Below are 11611 nucleotides of genomic sequence, written 5' to 3'. Positions count from 1 at the left end.
CAGCAGAGCAGGCGGCGAACGATATACCAGTCGATCCGACTGCCATGCACATGGATATTGACTTAGAGTAGCCCACAGAGGACCCAGAGCATCACTCTCCAGTTGGATCGCCCGTTCATAATGAGGAGCAGGCTCAAGATCATCATTCTCCCGCTCCAGCAGCACCTGAGGCTCCGCTTCAGATACCTAGCTTCGGAGAGCGTCTTCAGACTCTAGAGGACGGCATGGTTTCCATCCGGGCTGATATTGCTTCACTCCGCATGGATGTCATAGCTGCATTACGTGATCTATCTAGAGACATCCGCAAAGCACGCCCTGCTCGTCCTACCTCCTCTTCATGATTTCCATATCTTCTTCTCCTATTATATATCTGTGATATCTGTCATATTTTTGCTACTGTTATATATTTGCAGCCAATCTATTGGCCTGGACACTGGATGTACTGTACTATTCTTTATTTCTCTTTTATGCATACTTTGTTTATGGATGTCATATATGCGTATTAATATATCTGTCTGTGCTTGACTCCATCAGGTGCATCCTAGTGACTTCAGTGAGAGAGAGTACTCCCCGAATTTTTCAGGACCACCCTTTTTCCTCTCTCTTTACTTCAATTTCTTATCCCATTTACACTTACATGTCCACTATGCACCTGTTATTATCCCTTTTGTTGTCTAATGAACTTTTATCCAGTACCATCTTTTCAGGACCACAGCTAATCCCAAATTTGGGGGGGTTATGCCACCTACTTTGGATACTTGTGTCCCGGCCATTCTTTGCGTAGCTGCACTGGTATACTCTTTCATTTATTCTCTTTGCACATTGAGGACATTGTGCCATTTAAGTTTGGGGGGAGTAATGGTGTTAATTACAGTATTTGCTTTCAATTCAAAATTTTGAGCATGACTTGTGTATTTGAGGAATTTTCTATGATTGGTCCATAACTAGCTATGATTTTGATCTTTTGAGGACTATATTGCTTAAAATTTAAAAATTGCTTCACTTGAGAGTCCAATACTCATTATATGCCTTGTGGATGCCATTTAGGAGTAAATTTTTCAAAAAATTGATATCATGCTTGCACTTATGGTCCACATCATCTTGATTTTGTGATTATTTTGAGATTCACTCTAGTATTCTACACTAGCACAAGCGCACACTAGCGTTCATTTGTGGGGTACATGCTTTGTTGATTATTGAATTGGTTATATCCCAATTGGGCTAGTAGTGCATTGAAAGCTTTCATTTTGATAAAGGTGGATAACAACCCCTTTTCACTAAGTAGCCGGGATTCTAACCTCATCAAGCACTGAACTTCTCGCACCAAAAGGTGGAGGGCCCAAACTCTAGGTTAATAATTGAACTTGTTTATTCAAAATAAAAAATAAAATAAAAAATAAAATAAAAAAAGTGAGGACTTCTCCTAAAAGGTGAGAAGTGGGAAATGATTAGATGGAGGTTGTTTTGATTTGTAGCCTAGTTGATTTGAGCTTGTAAGTCCTTAGGGGTGTTTGAACACCTAGTGCCCTAAAGCCGTCTGGTTTGGGAGTCATTGACCTAACGCTCGACCTCATGAATAACTAAAAAGCTTAATAGATCAACACATTTCACCATGCTTCCATCTTTGATCCTTAGGATTAGTAAAAAAAAAATCGTGAAAAGAATAAGCGCACCCAGATGAATAAAGCTTTAATAAAAGGTCTATTCTTTGTCTTAATGATCGGTACTAGATTTGTGTGCTACTTTGAGGGTAAGGATATGATTATTTCTTTAGTTGGCTAAAATAACAACATATTTGATACCAGTCCACTCAAAAAGGATTCTAGTGTTGTTTTGATTTGCATGATCATTTTCTTGATGTGTGGAAGACCATACTTGCTTACTTGAGGTTGAAATTTTGGGCGATTGTTTGGAAATGTTTGAAAAATTGCGTACTTGAGGTAGTTTTCTCCCAATGCTTGTTTGCAATATTGGTACCTCTTTTGTAAGAATGAGCTTAATGTTTATAGGTATCATTTCTGGAAACCCTCACGAGACTTCACTCGTTCACTAGGGGTAACCTAGGGGTTTAAAAGGCTTGTTGCATATGCTAAATGTAATCGTGTTCCCTACGAAAGTGGCGTTATCCATTTATTGCTTTCTAGTTCATACTTGTATAGTTGTTCATTTCATTTCCTTACTTTGTAGGTCATTGCTAGGGACTAGCAATATTTAAGTTTGGGTGTGTGATGAGTGCTAAAAAGTGCGCATTTAAACCCCTTAAGCTTAGGTATTCTAGAACCTTTACCTATCTTATTTTCCCGCTTTAGATTAATTTTATATTATTTCCATTTTCAGGTGCTTATCCCCAAAATAAGCTAACTCAGCTAAATAAGAGCATAATTGAAGCAATCTTGAGATGAATCAAAGAAAGGAGCAAAGTGGGAGCAAAAGTAAGCAAGTGGTGGAAATTCAGCAAGTTCGATCGATCTCATGAAATATTTGATCGATCAAAAGTTCATCGATCTCAGCATTTCAAGATGGATCCGAGCTCTTTTGTCCTTATCCAAAGATCCCACAAAGTTCGATCAATCCAACTTTCTTCTGATCGATCGAAAAGATTACATCTTATCCAGTTGTACCACTCTACTGACCACACTTGTCTCTTTCCCAAAAATATCTTCAAAATCTCTCAGATTTGTTTTTATCCAAAAAGGCGCCGCCATAGAGGATCGATTCAGCTTAAATTCGATAGATCTCAGCCATGTTCGATCGATCTCACCATAAGTTCTGATGAGCGCTGAAAAGTACACTTTTAAACCCCTTAAGCTTGAGTGTTCTAGGATTTTTATCTATCTTATTTACTCATTTTAGTACTTATTTGTGTTTTTGTCCATTTCAAGTAAATAATGTTAAAATAGGCTAAAAATGGTTTCTTAAGGCCTTTTTGGAGTCAAACTAAGTCTTGGAAAGGATTTGGAGCAAAAGGAGGCAGATTTGGAGCAAAAAGAGGCTGATCCTGAAAAGCTGCCAAGTGAGATCGATCGTGAGATCGATCAGAAAAGTGAGATCAATCAAATTTGGATCGATCGAACTTTTCTCTGATCGATTGAACTTTTTTCTGATCGATCCAACTTTTTCTCTAATCGATCCAACTTCTCTGATCGATCAAACTTTTCTCTGATCGATCGAACATTGCTAGCAGCGAGCTGTCTTATTCCCGTGCGCACCCAAAAGTCCACCAACCACATAGTACGGGATTAGATATTTTTGGAGCAATATTCCTTACTCAATGACTAAGAAAAGGACCTTCTACATAAAGGGAAGTGACCCATTTCTAAAGGAGCTTTTTATCTTTTTATTTTTACATTGTATTTTATATTTCTTTCTCTAGCAAGGTTAGGGATTAGGGTTAGAAGAAAAGAGGGAAGTGGAGGCACATCTCAAGATCCATCTCTAGACCACTCTCTCTCTCCATCTCTAGAGCTTCAAAGAAGAAGAAGATGGAGCCATATTTGGAGCTTGATTTCATAACCACATCTACCTCCTCCATGATTGGCTAGATCTATACTTAGGGCTTGGATAAGCCCTAAGTCTTGTGTAATCTAAACCCTTGTATTTCTATTTTTGGAGATTTATATATATATATATTGTTGTGATTAGTACTCTAACCTTGTGATTGTTGATTTAATTCTTCCTTATGATTCTCTATTTTAATTACATGTTGTTTTGTGTGTGATTATTTGGGGAATTGATCTTTACACTAGATTCTCTATGTTGGTTGCATGTCTATATGTGATTGATTAAGGATTTAGTGATGGCTAAGCATGGGTTTTCATTGAATGGGTTTGTCAATTAATTTGATGGTTTATACTTATGCTTGATGGGTTGTTCTACAATTTAATTCATGCTTGTAGGTAGGTAGACAATCTATGCTTGCTTAGATACTCCATGGCTTATTATTGCAAATTCCATGATTCTCTAGATTGATGTGTGCTACAATTGGTGCTACTTAGATGGGTTATGCTTAAAATTGATGGGTTGTGCTACACTTAGTTTAGGTAGACAATTCATACATAAATTAGATGGTCCATCCTTAATATTGCAAATTCCATGATTCTCTATATTGATGTGTGCTATAATTGTTGCTACTTAGATGGGTCATTCTTAAAATTGATGTGTTGTGCTACACTTAGTTTAGGTAGACAATTCATACATAAATTAGATGGTCCATGCTTAATATTGCAATTGGTAGTCGCATTTTGTTCACAACAATGTATTCCCCATTAATGGAAAGCAAGTGGTTAATTACATGAGCTTAGTGGTGATTCCAACACCCTAAGACCTCTCTTCAAACCTCTTAAATCCCTATCTCTAATTAGTTTCATTTCACTTTCATTTTAATTTCATTGCACCTTAGTTTAATCAAACCAATCTCTATCTTTTGCAATCTTGTGATACGCTAGAGTCAAAGTTAAATTCTTACACATATAATCCCTTGGGACGATCCCTACTCACTCTTGCTACTTTAGTAGTAGTGTTGATAGTGGTTTTTATAAATCTAAACTTAACCCAAAAGGCTTTTCTTGAACCGCACATTCACTACATCAATTTTGGCATTCACGAGCGGCCGTCGTCAAGTTCGATCGATCGAACTTCCTCAAGCCCGAGAAAATCCAATTTCCAACTCATTAAAAATTATCTCATATCCAATCATTGGAAGGAATATTGGTGTACAAGCCCAGCTCATTGGGGGTGACATTTAACCTACCTATATAAGGAATATGAGCCATTCTTAATATATACTAGATAGATACACTAGAGACACAAATTTCTGTATTCTTAGTGAGGAAGAAAAGAAGAAATGAGACTAGAGACCCAAGCTTGGAGTTCTTCCATTAACCAAAAAGAGGAGCAATCCTCTACCATGGAGTTAGCCCTTGAGGGTTGGAGGACACCACCCATGAGTGGCTAGACATCCTCTTGGGGCTAGAGTTAGCCCTAAGCATACTTTCTACATCTTGATTTATGTATTTTTGAGGGGATTTGTATTGTGATATATGTTTTGACGTATTTATATACATAGAACTTATTTATTCAACGATTTGTGTGGTTTAATGCTTCCAATTGATCATTTCATTCTATCCATATGTCTATGTATGCTAGAATAGATGTTCATGTGTTTGTCTCTAGATTTTGTGTTATTGATGCATGCCTATGTATGTTGATACTATAAATCTAGAGATTGTCAAGACATAGTGCTTAATAGAATGCTTTTGTGGTTTATTTGATGGTTCATACTCAATTCTTGATGGATTGTGCCTCTCTATTAGTTTAATTAATTTAATTTCATGTCATTAGCTTAATTGTAGTGTAGTTGTAGTTTAGATGTTAAATGGGAGGACAATCCATGCTTATTGTTTGATATGCCATACTTATGAATGCAAGTAGCATATTTCTCTAACCTTGTGATGTGTTTGGATTGTGAGCTTAATGGAAGGATTAATGACTTAGTTTGATATATTGTGTTATCCACTATGTTGCTTAGACAATATATACTTAATTAGTCATCCATGCTTGTTGAAACAACCACACATACACACCATTATTGCAATACATGTTTTCCCCCTCATTAATCATTCATTAAGGGCGTAGAAAAGCTATGTTTAGTGGTGATCTCTAAATCCCAAGATCTCTCTCTTATTTTCTCTCCATTACATTTAATTGTTTACTTTAGTTTAAATTGCATCTTAGTATAATTCAATCACCAACCAATCTTTTGATCACTCGACCTACTAACCCTAATCTCGATTCCACAACCTAATATGACCCACCAATCCCTTGGGACGATCCCTACTTGCCCTAGCTATATTTTTAGTGAAATGTAATAGTGGCATATTATAAATGTAAAATTTGACCATAGTCCAACACCACTCTCTTTTACACAAACTTTGGGTTGTTGATGATGGCCGCACCAGGAACCAAGTGTAAGCCTGAAATGAAGCTACATTGCAGAGTTACCCTTTGAAGCTACAAAGTTAGGGTTTATTGGGGTCTTAGCTTAAACTGTGATATCTAGGCTATACCTTGTTGCTTGCATTGATCTTATTTACTGAGAAAGTGTATTCTATCTATTGAAGACTGAGGGAGTGAAAATTGGGTTGGTTCTGAGGCTGAATTACAATCTTACCCTTTGAAGCCTAAAGCTAGGTTTTTGGGAACAACAAGGCTGTTGTACGCTATCTTTATTATACCTTGCTGGTTTCACTGAGTTTATCTCTTAAACAAGTGTATCTTAGCTACTGAGAGTTGTGGAAGGCAATTGCAGACCATTTTTGGAGCTGCATTGTGAAGTTACACTTATACTCTTGAATTTGGGGTTTTTGTCGTGTGAGAGCTGTTTTTGTTCTACCTTGCTTGTCTACTTATGCTATCTATACAAGCAAGTGTATTTGACTAATTCAAGGTTGTGAGAACCTAGTTTGAGCATCAAGTGAAGCTGTATTGTGATTTGATTGATCTACCCCTCTTGTTGCAAAGAAGTGAAGCTAGGGTTTCTTCTGTTTCATACTTATAGCTGAGTATCCACTCTTATCTTGTGTTGCAGCTTAAGTATTCTGCATTTGGTGTGTTGAAACCTCTATTCATTGTTGATTAAGCTATTGAGAGCTTTGTGTGTCCAAGCAAAGGAGCTATGGACTGGGGGAGTGCTTGTGTGCACATTTTTTAATCTTGTGTGTGTGTAGAGGCTGTGAAAGTCAATGTCCCAGTGAGTACAAGTTGTTGGAAAGTGGGACAGCTGAGTGAGTAACTACTTACATGCAGTAAGTGAATATGGTGAGCTAGTGTGTGTGGATTGGTTATGAAAGCTAGTATCTATTCTTGTACAAGGGTGTGTGCATTAAGTGAGATAGCTAAGTGTGTAACAAAATTCATACTACTAGTGGAGGCATTTATTGGCTGAGGCTAAGAACCAAGGTTTTTCCCTATTGATAGGGTTTCCTTATATATCTTGTGTCCATGTGATTTGCTTAATTGTATTGGTTTATATCTTCTATGTTTAGAATGTTTATACTTAATTGAAAAAAGAAAGGAATAATTCAACCCCCCCCCCCCCCCCCCTTCTTGGTCCAACACTTTAGCATATCCATTTCATTTTGGTTGGTGGGAATTGTATTTTATCACTTTCCGTAGTGCTCTTTTATTATTTGTGACATGTGGCCAAGGACCAAACGAGTCTTTGAATGCATCTATGGTGTTTGACTTCTTAATTTGTTTATAAAGGACATTTTTCATGATTTTGAGGTTCAAGCATGTCATATTTTTCATTGGGTATATTTGGGGGTCACGGACCATTCCCGCATGTTTTAAAACACTTATTACACTTGCATGCACAATCGATTTAGCACACAACATCATATTTGACCATTTGAACGCTTGAAGCAAAGTTTGGGATTTTCATGTCAAAAATAAATTTTCCTTTCATCATGGTCAGCTAGAAAACGTGATTTTAAGGGGGGGTTTCTTCTTTGTGTTTTTCCAAAAAAAATTCATTTAAGCCTTGAAAATTGCATTTTCCAGTAGCTTCAGTCCTATTTGGGTCACAACCGGACAACCGGTTCTCCTTTCGGTCGACCGAAGCACATGGCTTCATTTCGGCTGAGTTTCCCCTTTTATTTCGGTCTGCTGAAATGATTGGGTTCATTTCGATCGACCGAAATAATGCCCCAGGTTCTCAGCTCTCTTGTTTTAGGACAGCCTTGTTGCCCGAACTTCAAACAGTCATAACTTTATCATTTCTAATCCAAATGGGGTCATTCTTGAGCCTAAACTTAAGGATTTTGAGTCAGCTTTCCATTGGTACCAATGCAATTTTCAGATTCAAACCACTGTGTAAGTTATTCATATATTTGTGGGACAGTGTCAGATTTTTCTTTAACCGTAGAACCTCTTGGAATGTTGTGAAATGATTAGAATAGGTTGTATAGATCTCATTTGACTTTCTTGGAGTCAAATTTTCCCTTTTTATTTGTGATTTGACCATTTTGCCCTTGGGGGCATACTTGGTCCATTTTCAGTTTTTTGCTTCCGCTTTTGATTTCGTTGTGTTCTGTGACTTCATGGAAAGTCACTTGGGCTTCCTAAGGATGCTATATACCCCTAAGGACTTTGTTTTCTGTTTTCACTTTCGCATTCCGGATCCATTATCAAATTAACTTTTGGATCACATTGACAAATCCGGGTTTGTGAAAATTTGGAACGTCACAGAACCCAGCACACCAGAGAAGATGAAAAAATGGCGTTAGCTAATTTTTTGCTTTGGATCTTAGCCTCCTAAAATTCCCAAAAACTCGCTATAACTTTATCTGCTACCTATCTCGGACTCCATAAAATACCCTCAAACACCATGCGATTCCGAGCTTTCCAAATACACCACGCACAAAAAGATATGAAGCCCAAAGCAACCGATTGATCCGGCGAAGAAGCAGCCCGGGTCACCAAAAATCTCCAACTATCCAAGAAAGAATGGAATGAAGAAGTCAAAAAATCAAATCTAAGCGGAACAACTTCCAAACCTAGATAGAATGAGGGCAAGTGAATAAGAGTTGCACAATCGATTCCTCCTCCAGCCCATACCGAGGGCATAAATAAGAGTCCACACAGCCCCGAAACAATAAAGATAAATAAGTAGGCAAAACATTGTGACAACACCTTCACAAAAATGCTGAACTTTGGAAAGAGTGTTACACCGCCAAACTGATTGCCAAGAGAAACTCGCCAATTGGTCAACAAAAGAAACAGGCAACGATCGAGCAAGATGGTAAGCAGATCAAATAGAAAAAATACCCATCCACTCAAGCGCCCAGATTTGAACATCTGGCTTGTCGCAATGGCTAATAGGCAACCGTAAAATTTCCTAAACTTCATACTGAGAAAAAAGTTGATGCAAGACATGCATTTTCCACGTCATAGTAGTCAGATCAATTAAATCTGCAATATATCAAAAAGAAACCTCAACCTGTGGAAATGGAAGCTTACAAGGAAACGTTTGAACCCAATGGTCATTGCAGATATGAATAGATTTGTCATTTCCAACCAACCATCTCAAACCACGGCGCAAAAGGGGCTGGGTTAACCAAATACTTCGTCATCCCCAAGATGGATTAAAATCCAACGAAGTATCCAAAAACGAACTCGAATAGAAATATTTCGCCTTAAGCAACTCAAAAGCCAAACCGTTTTGATGCAATTGGAAATTCCACGCATGCTTCGCCAAAAGTGCCATATTAAACGCCTCAAGATCCCGAAATCCAAGCCCCCCCCCCCCCCCCTTTTTTTACTCCGACACAAATAATCCCAATGAATTGAATGAGATTTTCCTTTATTGCACCACTAGAAAGAGCGAATATGTTTCATTAACTCAAGACACAACACACGAGGAATCTTAAATGAAGACATCACATACGTAGGCAAGGCACTCAAAACGGCCTTAATCAGCACCTCTTTCCCACCAGCCGATAACATTTTTGCCTTCCAATAAGATAATCGGTCTTGCAGCTTAGATAACAGAAACTGAATAACATCTCGCTTAGACCAACCTATAATAGCCGGCACACCTAAATATCGACAATACAATCCTTCCACATGTAAGCCCAAGAATCGGCTGATAAAACGACGCCTGGAAACTGGGGTGTTCTTGGAAAAAAAGATAGACGATTTTGCAAAATTCACTTGTTGCCCAGACGCCCTCTCATAGTCATCCAAAATTCTTTTCAAGAAACGGACTTCAGATTCCACTACCGCACAAAAAATAATAGAATTGTCCACAAAGAAAATATGAGAAACAGAAGGAGCAACCTTGCAAATTTTGATACCTGAGAACAACCGTGCTTGCTGAGCCCGAAGAAAAGCCAGAGAGAGAGCTTCAGCACAGAAAATAAAAAGATACGGGGATAGCGGATTACCTTGGCACAATCCTCGAGAGGGATGAAAAAAGCCAACAGAATTCCCATTAATTTTCAGGGAGTAAGACACTGTAGAGACACAAGCCGAAATCATCTTAATCCAATGAGAATTCATCCCCAATTTGTGCAACATCTAAAACAAAAACGCCCATTTAACCCTGTCATAAGCTTTACTCATGTCAAGTTTCAACGCCAAAAAAGCTTTCCGCTCCTTCCGCTTATTTTTCCAATAATGCAAGATCTCATGAGTAATGAGAATATTCTCCATGATATGTCTACCTGCAACAAAAGCACTTTGGAATTCACTGATAAGGGATCCGATAATCCCTTTCAATCTGTTAGTCATAACCTTAACAATAATTCGATAAAAAACATTACACAACGAGATAGGCCGATAATGAGATACAAAGGTAAGAGATGGTATTTTAGGAATCAACACAATATTAGTATGGTTAAAGCTTGATAATAGATTCCCAGTTTCAAAAAAACTCGATATAGCACGAACAACATCAAATTTAAGTACCTCCCAGTATTTTTGATAAAAAGCGGCGTCATTCCATCGGGGCCGCAAGAAGAATCGAGTTCATCTCCTCCTAAATTCTACTAAGAACATGGCGCAAGAATTGCGCAATATTGGACTGGTTTTGAGACTGAAATAAAACTTGAAAATAGCTCAGGAAGACCTCATAAACCAAATCCTCCTCATCCACCCACCTATTCCTGGCATTAAAAACACCCGAGATCATATTCCGGGCTCGTCTCCTCTTAGTAGTTGTATGGAAAAATTTTGTATTCCGATCCCCATCTTGCAACCACTTAACCCGAAATTTTTGTTTCCAAAAAATCTCCTCCAACCAGTAAGAGCTTAAAAATTTTTCAGCCTGAACAACCTCGAAATGATGATAATCAGAAATTCGAGCTTTAAGTTCCCAAAGTCGTTGTTCCGCCCTAGCAATTTGAACATGGGAATTGGAATTTTTAACTTTAACCCAGTGGATGAGATCAGCTTTGCATTGACTCAATTTTTGAGCCCACCTAAATTAACAAGAGTCACGAACGGGAGTAGACCACGCATCATCAATAATGGGAGCACATTCATCAGTCAACGTCCAACGGGCATCAAAATGAACTGTCTTTTCCATGGACAATACACAGGTTGCAACTCTAAAAATAAAGCATAATGATCAGAGCCCAACACTGTTAGATGTGATAATTTAGCTTTAGGAAAGGAAGAAAACCAATCCTGCGTCGCCACTGCCCGGTCAAGCCTCTCTTGAATATTTGCTTGCCCATCCCTCTGGTTAGACCAGGTATATGGAAAACCCATATAACCAAGATTCAATAAAGCACACCGTTCCAACAGAGATCAGAAAGACTTAAGTTGTCAACCCTGTTTAGCCATGCCGCCACACTTTTCTGAGACACGGAGAATATCATTAAAGTCCCCAATAAGCACCCAACGACCAGGCCAGAAAGTAGTCCGTTGTTCTAAATACTGCCATTGCAAAGCCCGCAACCAATCACTTGTACTTGCATATATAGTTGATAAAGTCCAAAAGGGCTGATTATATGGAAGAATTCCAGCCGTAATATGAAACCTTGTCTTTTCCAAAATGCGTAACTGAACATCATCCGTCCACCAAAGAGCCAAACCCGCAGCAAGCCCC

This window comes from Cornus florida, unplaced genomic scaffold (assembly GCF_030987335.1).
Source record: "Cornus florida cultivar Cherokee Brave unplaced genomic scaffold, ASM3098733v1 CherokeeBrave_3.0.0_Hap2_Chr06, whole genome shotgun sequence".
Lineage (NCBI taxonomy): Eukaryota > Viridiplantae > Streptophyta > Magnoliopsida > Cornales > Cornaceae > Cornus > Cornus florida.
This window is presented reverse-complemented; position numbering follows the sequence as displayed.